Source organism: Coregonus lavaretus (genome assembly GCF_964263955.1).
Source record: "Coregonus lavaretus genome assembly, chromosome: 19".
Lineage (NCBI taxonomy): Eukaryota > Metazoa > Chordata > Actinopteri > Salmoniformes > Salmonidae > Coregonus > Coregonus lavaretus.
The window spans coordinates 15,842,933-15,866,263 of record NC_140006.1 but is presented as its reverse complement, the minus strand read 5'-3'; the positions used below and the strand labels follow the sequence as shown (position 1 = coordinate 15,866,263).

At 43.0% G+C, this 23,331-nt stretch overlaps 1 pseudogene across 1 annotated transcript in view; it reads right to left on the bottom strand.

The window, feature by feature from the left end:
- LOC311146165 (disabled homolog 1-like) overlaps positions 1 to 20,206 on the bottom strand; it is a 32,896-nt pseudogene extending 12,690 nt beyond the window's left edge. The window contains exons 1-3 of the transcript in view: positions 20,116 to 20,206; positions 5,855 to 5,994; positions 928 to 1,026 (exon numbers count right to left, since the gene is read on the bottom strand). The product of the transcript in view is annotated as a disabled homolog 1-like (transcript). The remainder of the gene's footprint in view (positions 1 to 927; positions 1,027 to 5,854; positions 5,995 to 20,115) is intronic.
- Positions 20,207 to 23,331: the final 3,125 nt, after the last annotated feature.

Genomic DNA, 23,331 nt, shown 5'->3' with positions numbered 1-23,331 from the left:
GGATTATATGGGTGGAAGCAATATTGCGACATTTCCACCTAGCCAATTAGAAGGCTTGATGAAACTTTTACCATAATGTAGAGTATCCATCCACTCTGCCCAGCGTGGGTGAAAAAGCGCCTTGGTGATGAAATGTCAATTTTACCAAGACAAATATGATTCTTCATGTTCTGAATCATTCAGTGGGGTCTTTCTCTAACATGTCATTAACATTGTATCCAAAAAGTCGGATTTCGTAATCTAATACATCCGATAATAAGCACCGAGCTCTGTTGACAGAGCAGTGTCGCTCGCTCGTAGCAACTTGAGGATTGTACATGTTGTGGTGCTCCGTTGACATTTCACAGATATAGGCTAAACTTGTTTTTGTAAGAAATCTTTGAAAAAGAACATGCATTTCACATTTATATGAAAGCGTATACTAAAGTATGAAAATATTACATGTCATGTGTCAAAATCGATATTAATCTTACCTTTATATTGTTTTATGTCCTCCGGATTAGAGAAGAAATATGACGAATTCAACGGTGAGCCTGTCAGGTAGCCTATTTTCCAGATTTTTTACAACTTTTTTCCACCGGCCTCCATTTGGAGGTTTGATTTTCTTAGAGGAGTATCTACACAATTAACATATTATTTTACCCATTGGTCAAAAGATGCGTTTTTGATTGGACACCCTACATAATGTTTATATCTATCTGCTTTTGTTGTGTTCCCTGGCATGTCAACTGCACCATATGCCAGGTAGGCGCACAAGATGGCTGCCCTTCTTCTACATGACTGTGATTGAACTTGTATGAGCCTCTGCCCTCTGAATGTCCTATAAAGTTCACAGCAGCTGGAGCTGGGCCTGGCTACGCTTCTCAGCTCAGCCATAGTGCATGCCTGGCTGCGCAGCTACGCTGTGGAGCCTCATCACTCACTCACCCCTGATCTCTCGTCGTAAATCTTGATCCCTCCGAAGGAGATGGTGAGGAAGACTCTCTGCTTGTGCTCTCCTTTGGAGCGCGCCGACGAAGCCATTCCCTGTAGGAGAAGAAGAGATACAGGGAGATGAAGGGAAATACGCTCAGCATGAAAGACAGCAGTGTACCATCGACTTAGGTAAGTATGACAGGGGGGAGAAGGAGAGGAGGAGGAGAGGGGGATGAGGGGAGGGAAGAGGGTGGCAGCTTTTACATAAGGTGCAATAGGACAGAACGTTCTTTCATGTTGCTCTTTTTAAACCTTTATTCTCTCAACACTTCACTGTTTCTCTTTTTCATCACAGAGTCTTTTATTGTTTAGTATTTGAGAGGCTGGTTTTTTAAGTAGGCTGCTGCTGCCTGCACCTCGTGACACAAGCCGCCAAACTTCAATGTAGCGAGTTTGAGTTGCGCTGACTGAATGTATTCTGCTGACCGACCGTAGCCTAACCTACACCTCGCTGGAACACTGCCGTCACGTCTTGCTGACTGAACAACCACGGAGCCTTTGAAGTAGATGTTCCCATGCATCTCAGCTCCTTTTTCCCCTTACAAAAACAATTAACATTTCCTGCATGTTCCTCAGACTTATATCGAGGCAGGACCCTCCCTCGCTAACGCACGCCTGACATGTCTTTCATGTAAAGAAGCTGTGTGAGAAGAGAAAGAAGGCAGAACCTCATTGTGAACGCTGATCATGTCTGACAACCCTGGAACCCCAGTCACGTCGAGGAGGGTTGAGCGAGCGACCCCGTACACTACCAGCACACTATATCCCCCCTCTCTCCTCTTTTCAACCTCAGCACAAGCTCGGAATCTCAGCCATTAATACAGAGACGCTTTGAAAACATCAACCATCAAACTCCCTCCCTCCCTTCATTCATTCTCCAGAGTGGGAAACAAAGAGTGATCGAATGAATAGAGGAGAGGGGTGTCTATGGCTGTCGTCAATTGACAATCGGCTTCTCCATTTGGTGGATTAAGTCCTCAAGCTTAGAGAGGCAGCTCGATAGAGACCCTTTCCCCTCCTCTATTCCACCCCTCCATCCCATTCCTCTGCCTGTCTAGATAATAGCATGCCTGTATTGACATAAGAGCATTGACTGTAACTGGCGGTGACTGCTGGATATGGGAGTCATAGGCAGGTCACTGTTCAAATGTCACAGCGTGGATCTAAAAAACTCCTGCTTGTTGTGTTATTGGACATGTGGAGCAACTCATACTACATCTGACATGAGAGGATCAGAGCAGGAGATGGCTTTGCCTGTTGGCTGTGCGGTAATGCTACTATGTCTCCAGCATGGTTTAAATCGTCCAGAAGAGACATAATATAACTGGGCACAAACTGGTTGAATCAACGTTGTTTCAATGTAATTTGTCAACGTATTGTGACGTGGAATCTATGTGGAAAATACATTGGATTCGGAAAAAGTAATCTGTTTGGAGGGTGAACATTTCGTATTATTCTGTACGTAAATCAGAGACACTCCATTTAGTATGATATGTTACATTTCGTATGGTATGTATTAATTTGTGGATGTTATGAAATTACCATTTGTACAATATGTTACGAATTAGAAAAATGCGAATTCTAGCTAGGTGGCTAACGTTAGCTAGGTTAGAGGTTAGGATTAGGGGTTAGGATTAAGGTTGGGGTTAAGTTTAGGAGTTAGGTTATAAATAATAAAAATAATTAGTCATTTAGCAGACGCTCTTATCCAGAGCGACTTACAGGAGCAATTAGGGTTAAGCGCCTTGCTCAAGGGCACATCGACAGATTTTTCACCTAGTCGGCTCGGGGATTAGAACCAGCGACCTTTCGGTTACTGGCACAACGCTCTTAACCACTAAGCTACCTGCCGCCCCGGTTAAAGGGTTAAGGTTAGGATTAGGGGAAGGGTTAGCTAAAATGGTTAAGGTTAGAGTTAGGGGAAGGGTTAGCTAACATGCTAAGTAGTTGCAAAGTAGCTAAAAAGTAGTAAGTAGATGAACAGTTGCTAATTAGCTAAAATGCTAAAGTTGTCTGTAATAAGATTCAAACTCGCAACCTTTGGGTTGCTATACATTCATGTTATATGCCTACCCATCCACCCGACCAAACACCCTACTTTCGTTTTTGCCTTAAGTAACCATACCAAATGTAACATTATGTACTAATTTCAGTGTTCTCGGATTTACATTTACTATGTTACGTCTAGTCTATGAGACCAGGCTGGTCATCATTGTAACCAATTTTAAACATAGACAAACCTTGTATAAAATATGTTGAATTTGTACCTTTGAAACAACATCAGATCTTCACCTTTACACTGAGTATACAAAACCTTAAGAACACCTGCTCATTCCATGACAGACTGACCAGGTTAATCCAGGTGAAAGCTATGATCCCTAATTAAGACTTGAGACAATTCAGACATGGATTGTGTATGTGTGCCATTCAGAGGGTGAATGGGCAAGACAAAACATTGAAGTGCCTTTGAACGGGGTATGGTTTTAGATACCAGGCGTACCAGTGTCAAGAACTGCAATGCTCAACAGTTGCCCGTGTGTATCAATTATGGTCCACCACCCAAAGGACATCCAGCCAACTTGACACAATTGTGGGAAGGATTGGAGTCAATGTGGGAAGCAATGGAATCAACGCTCAATATTAGGAAGGTGTTCCTAATGTTTGGTATACTCAATGTATTTCCACTATTAAAAAAATGAAATTGGCTAAGCAGCACCTCCTACTGGAGAGATGATCTACAGCTATTCATTTGGTCTCCAATCCAGGGTTTTAACCAAGCCCTGCTTAGCTTTTATACTTGTCACTGACTACTACCAATGTGCTATCATGAGAGTGATTATTGAGAGACTTCTTAAAACCTTTTACTGCAGTGGGCTAAATCAGGGTCACAGAGTGTTTCTTCGTCGTCTTAAACAAATTTACTTTGAAACCAAAGTATACACCTCACACACATAGTTATGGGCTTAAAAAAAGCCAGATATGTGGAGTTGAAATGTATTACATTTTGAGTTTGCAACCCAATATTACACTTTATATACATCATAGAAGACTGAAATATATCAAAACTGTTTGACATAGAAACACCAGATTTTTTCATCTGGTAAAAAAAAAAAGTTTATTAATAACATTCCACCCATGAGGCCATGAGTCATTTGACTGCAGGTAAGGGCTACTAACTAAATATATTCACTGTTGGCATTGAATTCAATCCAAAGGGTAGGTTTAACAAAGCAAATGAAATGTGACCAAGTCATATATCATCAATAATACTATTTAGGCCTATATAGCATTTGTAGTCATCAACAGCTATTGTTTCAATTCAACCCAGGGTTCAACTAAAAATAGACATACATATAGACCTCAAATTGAATCTTCAACTTAATCATTAATATGTTGGATTCACGTCTCCATCTCAACCAAAAATCAAAGTTAAAGAATAACACTAAATCAAATCAAGCTTTAACTAAAGTCCATTTAAAGTGGGATTATATTAGATTTAGTCCTATTCTTTAACTTTTATTTTTGGTTGAGATGGAGACGTGAGTCCAACATATCAATTATACATTTGTAGCCAAACTGGATATTGAATTGTGTTTGGTTGTCAACGTAACCAAATATCAACATTTGAAGGAGATGTATTTTGTGCTTGGATAGTTCCATCTGTGCCACTGACTTAGTCTGGCTTTAATTACAGTTTGTTTACAAATTATTAATTGATATGTTGGATTCACGTCTCCATCTCCACCAAAAGTGTAAGCTAAAGAATAGGACTAAATCAAATCAAAGTCAACTTGAAATGCACTTTAAACAAAGTTTGATTTGATTTAGTCCTATTCTTTAACTTTGATTATTACTTTGTAGACAAACTGGAATTTGTTTGCAACCAAACACAATTCAATATCACTTTTGCAATACAGTAAATAGGCTATTAACTTGTCGGCAAGTTAACAAATTATATGTTGGATTCACATCTCTAACTAAACCCAAAATAGAATTTAGACAATAGGATTAAGCCAGTGGCTCAGATGAAACTATCCAATCATTAGATATCCTTCAAATGTTGATATTTGGTTGCGTTTTCAACCAAACACAATTCAATAATATTTTTGCAATACAGTAAATAGCCTTAACTTATCTTACAAACTAATGTAACAGTATTTATTCAACCTTGAGTAACACATCCATGGCCACATTTCGAGGTTAGCCTACTGTAACTATAAATGTCTTCTTATTTAATCATAGAAAGCGTGCATGTTCAAGATAGCATGCAAAGTTCGCAGGTAAGTGGAGATCTTCACAATTGCTGTAATAATCTGTGCAGAATCTCGAACAGCCTTGATCACTTGCACTATGTAATCTCAACTGCAATCCAGATCATTATTTTGTGCTATTAGATGACACACAGTGATAACACATTAAGTTGTATAAATGCAAAATATCTGACAATGTATTCCCATTTGAACTTTGTTGTGCTTTTAAATGGTTGAAACCGCAGTGATAACACATTTAGATGACAAATACACCAAAAATCAGACATTGTTTGTCCATTGGAATTTGGTTGCGCTTTTAGATTATTGAAAGCATAGTGATAACACAATGGGAGTTCAACAAACTTCTGGCTGTCTTTTTGAGTGGGTGAATAAAGGTTAAAATCTCATTGATCAAAGTCTCAACCAAATATTGTCAACATTTCCCCGTTGAAATGACATGGTGTGCCCAGTGGGTATTCTCTCTTCTGTAGATGGATTTGTAACTAAATCTGGGTCCTGCAAAGACGCATCAATAGAGATGTCGGAATTCACTTCCTCTTTTACACCTGAATACCTCCACCCTCTTCAAAGCACTGTCCTCGTTATCAGACACTCACGCACACACACACCTTGAGCTTCATCATGGAGTCCTGGCACAGCTTGTCCCCGCGCGCTGCTGTCACCTCATCAATCCCAATCAGCTTGGCCTTGTAGCGCACGCCATCACCACGGAAACGCTTAATCAGCCCCGCCTCACTGCGGTCCTGACCTGCAGAGAGAGAGAGAGAGAGAAGGAGAGAGAGATGGGGGGGGGGGGGGGGGGTACAAAGAAAGGGAGAGCAAGTGAGAGAGGAGGAAGGAGAACAATTATATTAGACAGGTACTGTAGGAGGGACATGTCAGTTCAGCTGATTTCAGTAGCTCAGAGGTGTGTGTGTGTGTCTGTGTCTATGTCTGTGCGTGCGGAGGTAGAGGGGTGCTGTAGGTGGGAAAATAAATATTTATGGAATATTAAGATGAAAGGTCTCAGGAGAAAATGTCTCCCTGATGAAGGCTATGACGGCGAAACACATCAGGGGATTTTTAGAATATGTTCTACTGAACAACATGCCACTGCAATAAAGGACTTTTTATACCGAGAAGAGTGTCTTGGTCCTCCTTGTTTTCTGACTTAAAATTGGAGCAGTGAAAAAAAGAAAATTGAAAATCGAAAAATGAAATCTATTCTGCAATGGACTAATATGCCAAAATATAAATAGCCCACTGTAGGAGTAAACCAAATCAGATAACAACTTGACAATTGAACAATCCAGAACCACCTATCCCTGCAGGACATTCCGGGAGCTAGGGTGTGGGCTGACCGGGGGGTAGGGGGTCAGAGGGTGGTCACTGCACCCCCCTCTCTGTTCCCATGGGAGCTGTTGGCTGGTGATAAACATCATGAAAGGCTGCTATTGAGAGGAATCATCTCGGTCCAGCGCACGCCCACAATCCCATAAGCCCCCTATAGGTGATGGATGGATGAGAAAAGAGGAAGGAGGGAGAGAGGGAAGAGAGAGGCAGAGGGGGAGAGAGGCAGTGGGAGTGAGGTGTGGGAGATGGAGGAAAGATCTTTGTCTGGCTAGCTACAAGCTCTTTTGATACAAACAAAAAGTATGTGGACACCCCTTGAAATTAGTGGATTCGGCTATTTCAGCCACACCCGTTGCTGACAGGTGTATAAAATCGAGCACCTAGCCATGCAATCTCCATAGACAAACATTGGCAGTGGAATGGCCTTACGGAAGAGCTCAGTGACTTTCAATGCGGCACCGTCATAGGATGCCACCTTTACAACAAGTCAGTTCGTCAAATTTCTGCCCTGCTAGAGCTGCCCCGGTCAACTGTATGTGCTGTTATTGTGAAGCGGAAACGTCTAGGAGCAACAACGGCTCAGCCATGAAGTGGTAAGCGTTCTCTGGAGTGATGAATCACGCTTCACCATCTGGCAGTCAGATGGACGAATCTGGGTTTGGCGGATGCCAGGAGAACGGCTAGGCTCCTTAGTTCCAGTGAAGGGAAATCTTATCGAAAAGCATACAATGACAATCTGATTGATTCTGTGCTTCCAACTTTGTGTCAACAGTTTGGGGAAGGCCCTTTCCTGTTTTAGCATGACAATGCCCCCGTGCACATAGCGAGGTCCATACAGAAATTGTTTGTCGAGATCGGTGTGGAAGAACTTGACTGGCCTGCACAGAGCCCTGACCTCAACCCCATCGAACACCTTTGGGATGAATTGGAACGCCGACTGCGAGCCAGGCCTAATCGCCCAACATCAGTGCTCAACTCTTGTGGCTGAATGGAAGCAAGTCCCCGCAGCAATGTTCCAACATCTAGTGGAAAGCCTTCCCAGAAGAGTGGAGGCTGTTATAGCAGCAAAGGGGGGACCAACTCCATATTAATGCCCATGATTTTGGAATGAGAGCAGGTGTCCACATACTTTTGGACATGTAGTGTACGTCCGGCCTCTCGGTCGGTCTCTCCTGTCATCGTCCTCCCCCACCTAACCATCGCCTTGACACTGACATTTTTCTCATTTTGTTTTCCCCTCCGCTGTTTTGATTATGTTGGCCCAAACCCTCCACTTGTCTTTGTCTGTGAGTAACCTGTCTCTACATAACCTGTAGGTGGTTTGTCTGTGTTAACCGTCTGCTGCTGCTGACACACACACACCGCTGACACACAGGGATAGTGGTATTTCAATTCAAGGTCGACGGCACCTTGGAGAGTTTAGACTATTTCAGGCCCCGCTCTGCCTCACTATTATAGGTCAAGAGACTGTATTGTATATCACATCAGTTAGCGGAGCATTTTAAACAGGTTGCATGGCTAAGGTCTGTGCAATAGAAGCAGGACAGCCTTTAATATCCCTAACAAAAAACATCAAGCCATATTACACCAAATGAGCTTATTCCACCACTGAAAACATATGCCATCCACATGCCACATCTTACAGAAATGTAATTTGAGTTTCCCCCTCACTGAATATTTCAGTGAAATAGTATGTCAGTGTTTATATTCCCCGGGAAGTAGAAATAGGAAGTGAAAAAAAGGCCAAATTAAGTGGCCCTGCGAATGAAGTTGAAACGTGGAGAGCCTGTCGTCATCTTGGGGACGGCAGGCTCATAGTAATGGCTGGAACGGAATTCATGGAATGGTATCGACGACATCAAACACATGGTTTCCGTGTGTTTGATGGAATTCCATTTACTACATTCCAGCCATTACTATGAGCCGTCCTCCCCTCAGCAGCCTCCTGTGGTACACACTCGCTCACTAATTCATGAGGGCTCAACTCTCTAAAGGGGGGAGAGGGCTTGAAGATGCTTAAGTCATTAAACTCTCCAAGTAGGTGAATGTCAAATCTGGGGTCTAATTCATGCTTGTTTCTCTGCTAGAGGATAGGCCTAGAAAATGAGGCTCATATAGTCACCGAGCGTTGGAGACCAGTCTAATGCATTATCAGCTGGCATGCATGATCTATAACTATAAGGGTGAAACTACATTACACATATTTTTTGTGCTGTTCATTTGAAAGATCATCCCTTCCCTATATTCATTCTTTACAAAATGTGTTTTACTGTACCACATCATCATCTCAAATCTATCCACATTTCCCATACTGTGTGTCATATTGAATTTGTATTATAGCGTGCATCTTGATGTATTGCATCATACACTTCAACATACAGAATGCTGCATCATAAAACAGCTTATAAAGTGCATCATATCATATATCATCTATCATCAAGTCTTATCTAAATATATTGTACTACTACAGTACTGTATCATCCAGTGCTTCCCCCCCCTATCTGAGTCCCCTAAGCAGATTGCTGCTTTGCACTGTACTGAATGCCAACTGTGTAATCACACTTGAGGAGAGATTTAGTAGATTTATGCAAAGATCTACAAAAACCCCAAGCAGCCCTCCCTGCATAGGAAATTCTAGCATGGTAACCCCTGCAGTATATGCCCAGGGTTCACATCACGGTGAGTGCACAACCGCTGCAGGGAATGAGGATGTTGCTTGCATGATGTTTCCAGCTTTGGGAAGAAGCACAATATGACACACACTCTCTTGGCCCCTGGAAGTGCTTACAAAAAGGGTGCGCAAGTCCCTACTCCTTATTCTGTGATTTTGAAGTCTCAGAGAGTCAACATATGCAGAGTAGCTTGCTAGGCTAGCCACATGAAAGTATAGCAGGCACTGCTAGAACCCTGTTTTTGTAATAGAGCGTGGGTATAGTAGTGGAACTGTAAACATAGGTTTCTGGAGCAATTCAGACTAAAGCGCTCCAGTTACCCACCTGAGGCGAAAATACCTCAACCTACTGAGAGGACAATTACCGCTATCCCTGCTCCATACCAGTTTGGAAGTAGAGTCAGTGGACTAGCTGGCTGTGAGAAGATAGTGGCTGCGCCCCCCGCTTCAGTAAAATGGGGACGAGGAAAGGACAGATGGCATGATGGCACCAGATGGAGAGTCATAAGTGGCCCTCCAGATACGAGATGTTGGCAACAAGAACTTTGGTTCGGGAGCCCAGCCTCTAAGGAAGCTTAACCTTTGAACTTTACAGAGGCTGTTACCCATCTATCCATGCATCAGTGTCTATTTATGATATGAATGTATACATGTGCAATATGAATGTATGTATTGCTACAATATATTTGTATGTATGTATGCATCCATATTTGCATCCATTCATCCATTCATCTGTCTTTTTGTCTGTCTGTTCATTCACAACTCAGCTTTAGACAGTCTTACAGAATGTTCTCCTGTCATGTCTCTGCTTCTAGTCTTCTGAGGCTGAGTGTGAAGGCCTGACTAGAGTAGATTAGGGCAAATCTGTCTGCACCATCTGCCACCCCTTCCCTTTACCTTCCCTTCCTTTCCATCCCCTGTGTGTGGATGAAGTAACGTTCACAAGCCTCATCACACACACACACACACACACACACACACACACGTTTACTAAACATTATACACACATTCCCTGACCCCATGCACACAGACTTGGAATTAGAATATAACAGTAAGGCAGAGTCCCGATTCTCCACTTTCTCGCATAGATTTAACAAAGGTGGAACCTCAATCCAGCCAATGCAACACCAATCCTTTTAAATCCATGAGGGGGAATGTGCAAGTGCAGACCTCTGGAAAAGGGTGGAGAATCGAGCCTAGGTCTACACTGTGTAGCAGTGAACACACTACAGACGAGATGATGGGGTGCCTTTTGAATGAATCGTTAAACCAATTAGTGAGTTAACGAAGGGTATTTTGCACATCATCAATGCAGTGGATAATACATTGATCACATCAGTTACACAAACGTATTGATGTGCTTTGGCTGGGTAGTTATGGTCAGGTGACTCTTTAGCAGGGGGCAAATGACAGAATCATTACAGCAATGATTACAACAGTATGATCATGTGCCCCCCAATTTGATGCTTTTTCAGGATAAATATACAGAATATAGATTATATTCTTGACAGAATGAATACAAATACACTATATATACAAAAGTATGTGGACACCCCTTCAAATTAGTGGATCTGGCTATTTCAGCAACACCCGTTGCTGACAGGTGTATAAAATCGAGCAGAGTCATGCAATCTCCATAGACAAACATTGGTAGTAGAATGGCCTTACTGAAGAGCTCAGTGACTTTCAACGTGGAACCATCATAGGATGCCACCTTTCCAACAAGTCAGTTCTTCAAATTTCTGCCCTGCTAGAAGTGTAAGTGCTGTTATTGTGAAGTGGAAACGTCTAGGAGCAACAACGGCTCAGCCGCGAAGTGGTAGGCCACACAAGCTCACAGAACGGGACCACCGAGTGCTGAAGTGCGTAGTGCGTAAAAATCATCTGTCCTCGGTTGCAACACTCACTACTGAGTGGTCCTCTGTAGCTCAGCTGGTAGAGCATGGCGCTTGTAACGGCAAGGTAGTGGATTCGATCCCCGGGACCACCCATACACCCAAAAAAATATATATGCACGCATGACTGTAAGTCGCTTTGGATAAAAGCGTCTGCTAAATGGCATATTATTATATTATTATTAAAAACTGCTTCTGGAAGCAACGTCAGTACAATAACTGTTCAACGGGAGCTTCATGAAATGGGTTTCCATGGCCGAGCAGCCACACACAAGCCTAAGATCACCATGCGCAGTGCCAAGCGTCTGCTAGAGTGGTGTAAAGCTCGCCTTCATTGGACTATGGAGCAGTGGAAGCGCGTTCTCTGGATTGATGAATCACGCTTCACAATCTGTCAGTCCGACAGACAAATCTGGGTTTGGCGGATGCCAGGAGAATGCTACCTGCCCCAATGCATAGTGCCAACTGTAAAGTTTGGTGGAGGAGGAATAATGGTCTGGGGCTGTTTTTCATGATTCGGGCTAGGCCCCTTAGTTCCAGTGAAGGGAAATCTTAACGCTACAGCATACAATGACATTCTAGGTAATTCTATTCTTCCAACTTTGTGGCAACAGTTTGGGGAAGGCCCTTTCCTGTTTCAGCATTACAATACCCCAGTGCACAAAGCGAGGTCCATACAGAAATGGTTTGTCGAAATCGGTGTGGAAGAACTTGACTGGCCTGCACAGATCCCTGACCTCAACCCCATCGAACACCTTTGGGATGAATTGGAATGGCTACTGCGAGCCAGGCCTAATCGCCCAACATCAGTGCCCGACCTCACTAATGCTCTTGTGGCTGAACGCAAGCAAGTCCCCTCAGCAATGTTCCAACATCTTCCCAGAAGAGTGGAGGCTGTTGTAGCAGCAAAGGGGGGACTATCTCCATATTAATGCCCATGATTTTGGAATGTTCGACAAGCAGGTGTCCACATACTTCTGGACATGTTGTGTATATTGAGTTTGATGGCCTCTCAAAAAACATGTCGGTGCATGATCCCTCTGAGTAGCCGATGATGGCATAGTCAGACTTCTGATGATAAATTGGTTAACTAGAGGGAGTTTGAGGAGGCACCATTACCTAATAGTGATTGGAATAGAAGATACAGTGGAGCTGAAATTCATGGGACCATGATGGTAATTTCTAGGGCATCTCAACCCTGCCAGCTCAATAGACATAATAGAGGTTACTGACTGTAGATTTTAGTTTTTTTAGTTTTTAAGTGAGCCATTTTTTTTGCACAGATCACAGTTAGCGAGCAACAGTTGCTATGGAGATTGAGTGAAGTGATTCCATCGATGGGCAGAGGGGATACTTGCTTTTACCATCACAGGCAAATACACACACACACACACACACACACTGCAGCAAGGGTTTGATTTTTTAAATGTCTGGTCTGGCTATGGAGAACACCATGGATCGAAATCGCTCAAACAAAAGGGCTCAAATCTAACAGGCTAAAATGATTTGTCCTCTATTGTACGTGGGTTGTACCTCTTTTCATTCATACGATTTATGGCTTATTAAATTTTTTTAACAAATAAAATAATTGGGAGAAATCACAGGAATGCACAATGAGAGAAATAACCAAATTGCCACTGAAAACACACTTACATTAACCTACTCTATAATCCACCCAACCACCTAGACAAACAAACACAGGCTTTGTCTAAAACTCTGCCATCCATCCATCCATCTAGGCCCTGCCAATACACCTTGAAAGGGTCCTTCACCCAGCCCCAGTGAGTCACCTCTCTGAGCCCAGTGCTGTATGACAGTGTGTATCAATCTCCATGCTAACCCCATTTCCATTTCTATGAATCTAAATGGCATATCCAGTGATAGCTACAACTCCCCTGCAGCAGCAGCACAGCTGATTAACATGCTAAAGCCTGCGCTGATAACCTTCTCTGATAGCCTCTCCAGTCTCTCTCCGCCAGTGGCCCTGCACGTCGCATGGCCACATGCGTAATAGGCCTCCTTCTCTCTCCCCTCATCCACTTAACTCAAATCCTCCAGCCCGGCCATTTATCTGGTGTGATCTGACAGACGGACCCAGTGAAACGGCCACAGAGGACCTGGCCCCAGAGTCCTGCTACTGACGCTTCTGTTCTAGGAGAAGCCAGATTTACTGTACCACTGAAGTGGCTTTATTCATGGACGCAGAGATGGGAGGGAGGGATGAAAGGAGAGAAGGAGAGGGACAGAGAGAGACAAACATGAGCCATTTCTCTTACTTTCTTTCTCTCCTTCTCTCCCTCACTCCCTCTCTCTCTCAACTCTCTCTTTACTCTCCCTCTCCCTTTCAGCCAATTCAATCCCATTTCAATCTCGCTGTGATTTTTCAGAGGCTGCCTCGGCCTATTACATCACTTATGCTGTTGATCAAAGCGACAGGGTGTGAACTCCCCCGAACATGACACCTAAATCATGACACTACCAACCCCCGGGCTACAGCCAATAGCTGCTCTAGAACTGCTGCTGCATCTGGATGAATCCCTGGGTGGAGCAGCACAGCTCTGGAGTCGTGCTCTCTCAATTCAATTCAATTCAATTTAAGGGCTTTATTGGCATGGGAAACGTATGTTAACATTGCCAAAGCAAGTGAAGTAGATAGTAAACAAAAGTGAAATAAAAAATAAATATTAACAGTAAACATTACACTCAGAAGTTTCAAAAGAATAAAGACATTTCAAATGTCATATTATGTATATATACAGTGTTGTAACAATGTGCAAATAGTTAAAGTACAAATGGGAAAATAAATAAACATAAATATGGGTTGTATTTACAATGGTGTTTGTTCTTCACTGGTTGCCCTTTTCTTGTGGCAACAGGTCACAAATCTTGCAGCTGTGATGGCACACTGTGGTTTTTCACCAAGTAGATAAGGGAATTTATCAAAATTGGGTTTGTTTTCGAATTCTTTGTGGATCGCTGTAATCTGAGGGAAATTTGTGTCTCTAATATGGTCATACATTTGGCAGGAGGTTAGGAAGTGCAGCTCAGTTTCCACCTCATTTTGTGGGCAGTGTGCACACAGCATGTCTTCTCTTGAGAGCCAGGTCTGCCTACGGCGGCCTTTCTCAATAGCAAGGCTATGCTCACTGAGTCTGTACATAGTCAAAGCTTTCCTTAAGTTTGGGTCAGTCACAGTGGTCAGGTATTCTGCCACTGTGTACTCTCTGTTTAGGGCCAAATAGCATTCTAGTTTGCTCAGTTTTTTTGTTTGTTCTTTCCAATGTGTCAAGTAATTCTCTTTTTGTTTTCTCATGATTTGGTTGGGTCTAATTGTGTTGTTGTTGTTGTTGTTGTTGTTGTTGTTGTTGTTGTTGTTGTTGTTGTTCTGGGGCTGTGTGGGGTCTGTTTGTGTTTGTGAACAGAGCCCCGGGACAAGCTTACTTAGGGGACTCTTCCCCAAGTTCATCTCTCTGTAGGTGATGGCTTTGTTATGGAAGGTTTGGGAACCGCTTCCTTTTAAGTGGTTATAGAATTTAACGGCTCTTTTCTGGATTTTGATAATTAGCGGGTATTGGCCTAATTCTGCTCTGCATGCATTATTTGGTGTTTTACGTTGTACACGGAGGATGTTTTTGCAGAATTCTGCATGCAGAGTCTCAATTTGGTGTTTGTACCATTTTGTGAATTCTTGGTTGGTGAGCGGACCCCAGACCTCAGAACCATAAAGGGCAATGGGTTCTATAACTGATTCAAGTATTTTTAGCCAGATCCTAATTGGTATGTCAAATGTTATGTTCCTTTTGATGGCATAGAAGGCCCTTCTTGCCTTGTCTCTCAGATCGTTCACAGCTTTGTGGAAGTTACCTGTGGCGCTGATGTTTAGGCCGAGGTATGTATAGTTTTTTGTGTGTCTAGATGGAATTTGTATTTGTGGTCCTGGCAACTGGACCTTTTTTGGAACACCATTATTTTTGTCTTACTGAGATTTACTGTCAGGGCCCAGGTCTGACAGAATCTGTGCAGAAGATCTAAGTGCTGCTGTAGGCCCTCCTTGGTTGGTGACAGAAGCACCAGATCATCAGAAAACAGAAGACATTTGACTTCAGATTCTAGTAGGGTGAGGCCGGGTGCTGCAGACTGTTCTAGTGCCCTCGCCAATACGTTGATATATATGTTGAAGAGGGTGGGGCTTAAACTGCATCCCTGTCTCACCCCACGGCCCTGTGGAAAGAAATGTGTGTGTTTTTTGCCAATTTTAACCGCACACTTGTTGTTTGTGTACATGGATTTTATAATGTCGTATGTTTTTCCCCCAACCCCACTTTCCATCAATTTGTATAGCAGACCCTCATGCCAAATTGAGTCAAAAGCTTTTTTGAAATCAACAAAGCATGAGAAGACTTTGCATTTGCTTTGGTTTGTTTGTTTGTCAATTAGGGTGTGCAGGGTGAATACGTGGTCTGTTGTACGGTAATTTGGTAAAAAGCCAATTTGACATTTGCTCAGTACATTGTTTTCACTGAGGAAATGAACTAGTCTGCTGTTAATGATAATGCAGAGGATTTTCCCAAGGTTGCTGTTGACGCATATCCCACGGTAGTTATTGGGGTCAAAATTATCTCCACTTTTGTGGATTGGGGTGATCAGTCCTTGGTTCCAAATATTGGGGAAGATGCCAGAGCTAAGGATGATGTTAAAGAGTTTAAGTATAGCTAATTGAAATTTGTGGTCTGTATATTTTATCATTTCATTGAGGATACCATCAACACCACAGGACTTTTTGGGTTGGAGGGTTTGTATTTTGTCCTGTAGTTCATTCAATGTAATTGGAGAATCCAGTGGGTTCTGGTAGTCTTTAATAGTTGATTCTAAGATTTGCATTTGATCATGTATATTTGTTTGCTGTTTGTTCTCTGTTATAGGGCCAAAACGATTGGAGAAGTGGTTTACCCATACATCTCCATTTTGGATAGATAGCGCTTCGTGTTGTTGTTTGTTTAGTGTTTTCCAATTTTCCCAGAAGTGGTTAGAGTCTATGGATTCTTCAATTACATTGAGCTGATTTCTGACATGCTGTTCCTTCTTTTTCAGTAGTGTATTTCTGTATTGTTTTAGTGATTCACAATAGTGAAGGCGCAGGCTCAGGTTTTCTGGGTCTCTATGTTTTTGGTTGGATAGGTTTCTCAATTTCTTTCTTAGGTTTTTGCATTCTTCATCAAACCATTTATCACTGTTATTACTTTTCTTTGGTTTTCTGTTAGAGATTTTTAGATTTGATAGGGAAGCTGAGAGGTCAAATATACTGTTTAGGTTTTCTACTGCCAAGTTTACACCTTCACTATTACAGTGGAACGTTTTGTCCAGGAAGGATTGAATTTGTTGTTTCCTAATTGTTTTTTGGTAGGTTTCAACACTACTTTCCTTCCATCTATAGCATTTCTTAATATTATTCAGTTCCTTTGGCTTTGATGCCTCATGATTGAGTATTGCTCTGGTCAAGTAGACTGTGATTTTGCTGTGGTCTGATAGGGGTGTCAGTGGGCTGACTGTGAACGCTCTGAGAGACTCTGGGTTGAGGTCAGTGATAAAGTAGTCTACAGTACTACTGCCAAGAGATGAGCTATAGGTGTACCTACCATAGGAGTCCCCTCGAAGCCTACCATTGACTATGTACATACCCAGTGTGCGACAGAGCTGCAGTAGTCGTGACCCATTTTTGTTGGTTATGTTGTCGTAGTTGTGCCTAGGGGGGCATATGGGGGAGGGAATGCTGTCACCTCCAGGTAGGTGTTTGTCCCCCTGTGTGCTGAGGGTGTCAGGTTCTTGTCCAGTTCTGGCATTTAGGTCACCACAGACTAGTACATGTCCCTGGGTCTGGAAATGATTGATTTCCCTCTCCAGGATGGAGAAACTGTCTTCATTAAAGTATGGGGATTCTAGTGGGGGGATATAGGTAGCACACAGGAGGACATTTTTCTCAGTTGAGATAATTTCCTTTTGAATTTCTAACCAAATGTAAAATGTTCCTGTTTTGATTAATTTAATAGAGTGAGTTAGGTCTGCTCTATACCAAATTAGCATACCCCCGGAGTCCCTTCCCTGTTTCACACCTGGTAGTTTGGTGGATGGGACTACCAGCTCTCTGTAACCTAGAGGGCAACCAGTGGGTCCGTCTCCTCTATACCATGTTTCTTATAGGATGACAATGTCTGTATTTCCGATTTCTTTGGTGAAGTCCAGATTCCTGCTCTTTAGGCCAAAGGCAGATGACCTCAGGCCTTGGATATTCCAGGATGAAATAGTGAAGGCTTTGTGTTCCATAAAGTGTCTAATGTTGTTGGTTGTGTGGTTTGGCCTCAGGCCAGTAATTGTGAGCAGAGCCTGCTGAGCATCTGGTACATGCCATTGGCTTGGGCTAGTGTAAGAGTGGGTGTTGGGCCTGTTTGCCTGCTCACGGCCTGGGCGTATGTGTGACTTTCATGTTGAGGCCCTCTTTGTGGGAGTGGGGGGCTTGGGGTGGGTAGGAGGGGCATAGGTCTGATCTGAGGGGGCCTAAATGGGGTGTGGGCATGGTTGACTTGGGGGGGAGTTAATTGGTGGGGGTGGGGGTGTAGATGTGGTTGATGGTGCTGTGGTCTGGATGTAGGTCCTCTCTGCGGGGGTCCTCTATGTGTAGGTCCTGGGGGGGGGGTCCCGCAGGTCTGGGAGAGTGTCTCGCTGGTCTGGGCGAGGTGTCTGTTGATCTGTTGCTCCTGTGTGAGGTGTTGGGTCTGCGGTTGAGGGCGATATCCTTTAGGGTCCGGGCGAAGTTGGGCACTGCTGCCTTGTATAGGTGGACCTGGTCATAAAGGCTGTTCACGTCCAGGGTGGAGTGGTGGGCCAGGTAGACATTTGGTTTTGATGCACAGTGACGGGAAATACTTGCGTTTACCCGCTGTATGGTAGCAGGGTGGAAGTCTTTTCGTGGTAACAGGGTTGAGATAACCACTTGTGCATTGGGGAAAGTAGAAGAAGCTTTTTCTATCACTCCCTTGAGTGATGTGGCCACCCTTTCCTGCTGTGTTCTCAGGTCGTTTGTGCCTGTGTATCTCTCTCTCTCTCCCTCTCTCTCCCTCTCTCTCTCTCTCCTCTCTCTCTCTCTCTCTCTCTCTCTCTCTCTCTCTCTCTCTCTCTCTCTCTCTTCTCTCTCTCTCCCTCTCCCGCTCTCTCTCTCTCTCTCTCTCTCTCTCTCGCACTCTCTCTTTCTGTCGCTCTCTCTGTTTCTATCTCTCTTTCTCTGTCTCTCTCCCTTCCTCTATGTATCTCTCTGTCTCTCTTTCTCTCTCTCCCTCTCTCTCTCTGGCTGTCTCTCTCCCTCTGTCTCTCTTTATCTCACGTCTTTTCTGTAACTGAAGGCTGCCTGAAGGTTTCTCTGATAGGGGGAATGATATTTATCTACAATGACTACAATTACAGTTTTTCTAAGACACTTTTAATGAAACTGGGGTCCACTTGATCTCCATCATAACCTAATGAGCCCTACATTATTAATTTTTGTGAAACTGTAAGTCCTTTCTCATTGCTTTCACACACAATGCAAATGCTAAGCACATTTTTGCATAACAGTAAACACAACTCTACAAAAGACGCAAAACTAATTTGAGTAAATCATGACAACAAAATTAAAACATTTGGTTACAGCTGACACAAATTACGCTCATGAATGTGAACCTCTTTTGCACGTGTGCAAACGTCTTCGCACAATTGTTCAATCAGCAATCAGTCCCTGTTCATGCATAAAAGAGGTCAGCTTCAAATCAAATCAAATCAAATGTTATTTGTATAAATATAAAATATTACGAAATAAAAGTAACAAATAATTAAAGAGCAGCAGTAAAAATAACAAAAGCGAGGCTATATACAGGGGGTACCGGTACCGAGTCAATGTGCGGGGGCACCGGTTAGTCGAGGTAATTGAGGTAATATGTACATGTAGGTAGAGTTATTAAAGTGACTATGCAAATAGATAATAAACAGAGAGTAGCAGCAGCGTAAAAGAGGTAGAAGAGAACCTCTGAGTTGCTGTTTGCAAGAACGGACCGAGTAAGAGGCAGAGGGCAAGGACAAAGGAGAGGTAGAGAGGCCCACAGAGGAATATAGTTCAGCTCTCAGTTAAAATGGGAAAAGGTCAAATAAAACCTTTTGTTTCTGGATATTCATGCTCTTGAGTGACATTCTTTCTGAATTGGTCATCTTTGGTAAAACCATTTTAGGAAAAAAGAACACAGCCCATGCTGTGATCATATGTTTTCTTGCCTTTTATGGTGCATACTATAATCATAGTATCAACAAATGGCACAGACATATAAAAGAGGGTTAACCATGTCAGGGTATATTGATAGTTGTAGTTAGTATTTATTGGGCCATTGTGTAACAATTGATTGAAATAACTTTTCATTAGATAACAAGTTGTATGTTTTGATGGAGGTAGTTGGTTTTGTGTCATGTATTTAATGTTTTGAGAGTCTTAGTGCGATTTGCAAATGAAATGTGTCCTTTTGACCAACGTGTTTCAGTTTGGGGCTACGTGTTAATTGTTTAGAAAAAGTGAATTCTGTTTGGACAAATGTGCTCAAGCAATGGAGAAAAACTGTAATACAGACAGAAGTTTGTCACTGCTCACTGTCAAACATACAAGCGTCTATCTTTTCATTTCGTCTATAAATGTGTGTGTAGGTGATTGGGATGTGGTGTGTATTCTGTGAGAATACAGTGTACATTTCTCTGTGTACTTTGTCTGGGTTGGTGAAACGTGTAATGCATGTACAGTACCATACCTTCCCTGTGTATGTTCCCGTTTGTGTGGGTGGGTTAGAATTGAATCAAATATAATAACTTTATTTGTGTGTTCACATGAGTGTGGGCATGTGCATAGCATACATTACATTACATTACATCCATGTATTTCTGTGTTTGTATCTAGAATGTTTACCTTTAGTCCTCCTGGACTCCCGTCTCAGTGTGCTGGTTTTGACACCTGCTTGGAGCTCCGAGCTGGCTGACTCTCCTCCGGCTGATGACATCCTCCCGGGTCCTTCCTGTACTCAGTGCTCCTCACAGCAGATCCACCATGGGGTTATCACTCCTCGGCTACCTCCTATGGACTAGTCTCCTATCCCCCTACTCCAGGTCTAGGATGGAGCACACTATCCCTATACCTCCTATGGACTAGTCTCCTATCCCCCTACTCCAGGTCTAGGATGGAGCACACTATCCCTATACCTCCTATGGACTAGTCTCCTATCCCCCTACTCCAGGTCTAGGATGGAGCACACTATCCCTATACCTCCTATGGACTAGTCCCCTATCCCCTACTCCAGGATGGTTATCACACACCCGTATCTCCTATGGACTGGCTCACTACCTCACTGCCCCCTACCCACTGTCCCCAGGTCTAAGATGGAGCCCACTATTCCCTATACTCCAGGTCTAGGACGGAGCTCTCCTCCATGTCCATTGTGAGAAGTCTGGTGGTATTTAGTGAAGAAAGCCATGGGTTCTGATCTCATTCAGTGTAGGCACATCCTGGGAGTGTCTGAGTGTTCTCTCAGAGCTGATGAAGGGTAGATCTTGGAGTGGCCCTCTTGAATGCTTTAGACTAGTTCTAACATGGTGGCTAAATGTTCCTCAAAGAAGGTAAAGTATTACATGGTCCCTCTATTGCTCTTTAGTGCAGTTCCCACCTAGTGATTGGTGAATACTTCCTCCCAAAGGGAACGCATGGGTTGTTGTTGTACTGTATTATTCTTTAGTCCAGGTTGAGTAGGGGTATGCCTCTTTGGTAGGATACTTCAGAGATTGTCCTCCTGTTGTACATCTCTGTCCCTCCTTCGAGTAGCACTGGAAGTCAAAGAGACAGTGTAGACATTTAGCATTAGCTAATAATATATAATATGCCATTTAGCAGACGCTTTTATCCAAAGCGACTTACAGTGTGTGTGTGTGTGTGTGTGTGTGTGTGTGTGTGTGTGTGTGTGTGTGTGTGTGTGTGTGTATGTGTGTGTGTGTGTGTGTGTGTGTGTGTGTGCGTGTGTGTAATTAGCCACTGGTAAGTAACATGACAAACACATTCCAGCATTAGTCTTTATTATATTAATTAAAATATGAAAACGGCTGATACCAATTTATCACTAAACTAGGTAGTCATTATCTCATCTAGCTATCACATTTTTTTTTCTGTTTAGATCACCAAGGTTATTTCCATTCTTAAAGGTACAATCTGGGATTACCCTGAAAAACTAATCCCAGATTGAAGCTGAAAGCAAACAATACTGTATTACAAACGTATACACTCCATATATGGTCAGTGCCAGTGGAGGCTGGTGGGAGGAGCTATAGGAGAACGGACTCATTGTAATGGCTGGAATGGAATCAATGGAACGGTATCATTTTTTAAAATTTTTTTTACATTTTTTTGTCATTTAGCAGACGCTCTTATCCAGAGCGACTTACAGTTAGTGAGTGCATACTTTTTTCATACACATCAAAGATATGAAAAACACATGTTTGACTCCATTCTTTAGACTAGTTCTAACATGGTGGCTAAATGTTCCTCAAAGGAGGTAAAGTATTACATGGTCCCTCTATTGCTCTTTAGTGCAGTTCCCACCTAGTGATTGGTGAATACTTCCTCCCAAAGGGAACGCATGGGTTGTTGTTGTACTGTATTATTCTTTAGTCCATTTATTCCATTCCAGCTTTTACAATGAGTCCGTCTTCCAATAGCTCCTCCCACCAGCCTCCACTGGTCCGTGCTTTTTATAATTTGCTCTTTATTATAGAAGAAAGGACAGGAAGCTGCAAACAGAGCAGATTAATTTCTAGGGCAGAACAGTGGAGAGAGAGGATCTTGGCATTGGGAGCGTGAATTGGAACACAAAAACACACGCAAACACATACACACACACACTCACACAAACATACACAAACAGTTTGAATTGGAAGCCCCAGCGCACTTAATGCCCTTGAATGATCCACTTCTAACATAGGGGCAGTGCCAAGGCAAAAGCTGGCACAGAGAACAGCAATGTGGTTGGCATGGTGATGGTTCATTGTTGGAAGACTAGACCTCTACTCCACTGTGTCTGTCCTCAAAAAGAGCAGCTCTGCTCAGTTGCTCATATGGCATTGTGCACATGTGTGTGCTGTGACATTGTGTGACATTGTACTGTTGTATGTGTGGGTGTGTGCAAAAGAGAGTGTGTGTGTCATAGAGATATAGAGAGAAAGAGAGACAGAGAGAGAGACAGAGAGAGCGAGACAGAGAGAGAGACAGAGAGAGCGAGACAGAGAGAGAGAGACAGAGAGAGACAAACCGAGAGAGACAGAGAGAGAGACAGAGCGAGAGACAGCAAGAGATAACCTGAGAGAAACAGAGAGAGAGATAGATAGAGTGACAGAGAGAGACAGGGAGAGAGAGAGACAGAGATAAACTGAGAGAGACAGAGAGAGAGAGAGAGAGAGAGAGAGAGAGACAGAGAGACAGAGAGAGAGACAGAGAGAGAGACAGAGAGAGATAAACCAAGAGAGACAGAGAGAGAAACAGAGAGAGATAAACTGAGACAGAGAGAGAGAGACAGAGACAGAGACAGAGAGAGCGAGACAGACAGACAGAGAGAGAGAGACAGAGAGAGATAAACTTCCTATCCAGACTAGAGCAATAGCTCCTTTTTTGCACTAACTCTATGCACACACTCACACAGACTTACACTGACACCCCAACACACACATACATACACATACACATACACATATACACACACACATAACATGCGCACACATGCATACTAACGCCACTCACACACACACACACACACACACACACACACACACACACACACTTTCACACTCACCACATACGCTGCTGCTACTGTCTATTATCTATCCTGTTGCCTAGTCAATTTACCCCTTCCTATATGTACAGTACATAGCTACCTCAATTACCTCGTACCCCTGCACATCGACTCGGTACTGGTACTTCCTGTAAATACCCATGTTATTTTTTACTCGTTATTGTTATTCGTTATTCAGTGTGTATTTACTCCTCGTGTCACTATTTCTATCTCTTGTTTTAGTTATTTTATATATGTTTAACCCTGCATTGTTGGAAAAGGACCCGTAAGTAAGCATTCCACTGTTAGTCTACACC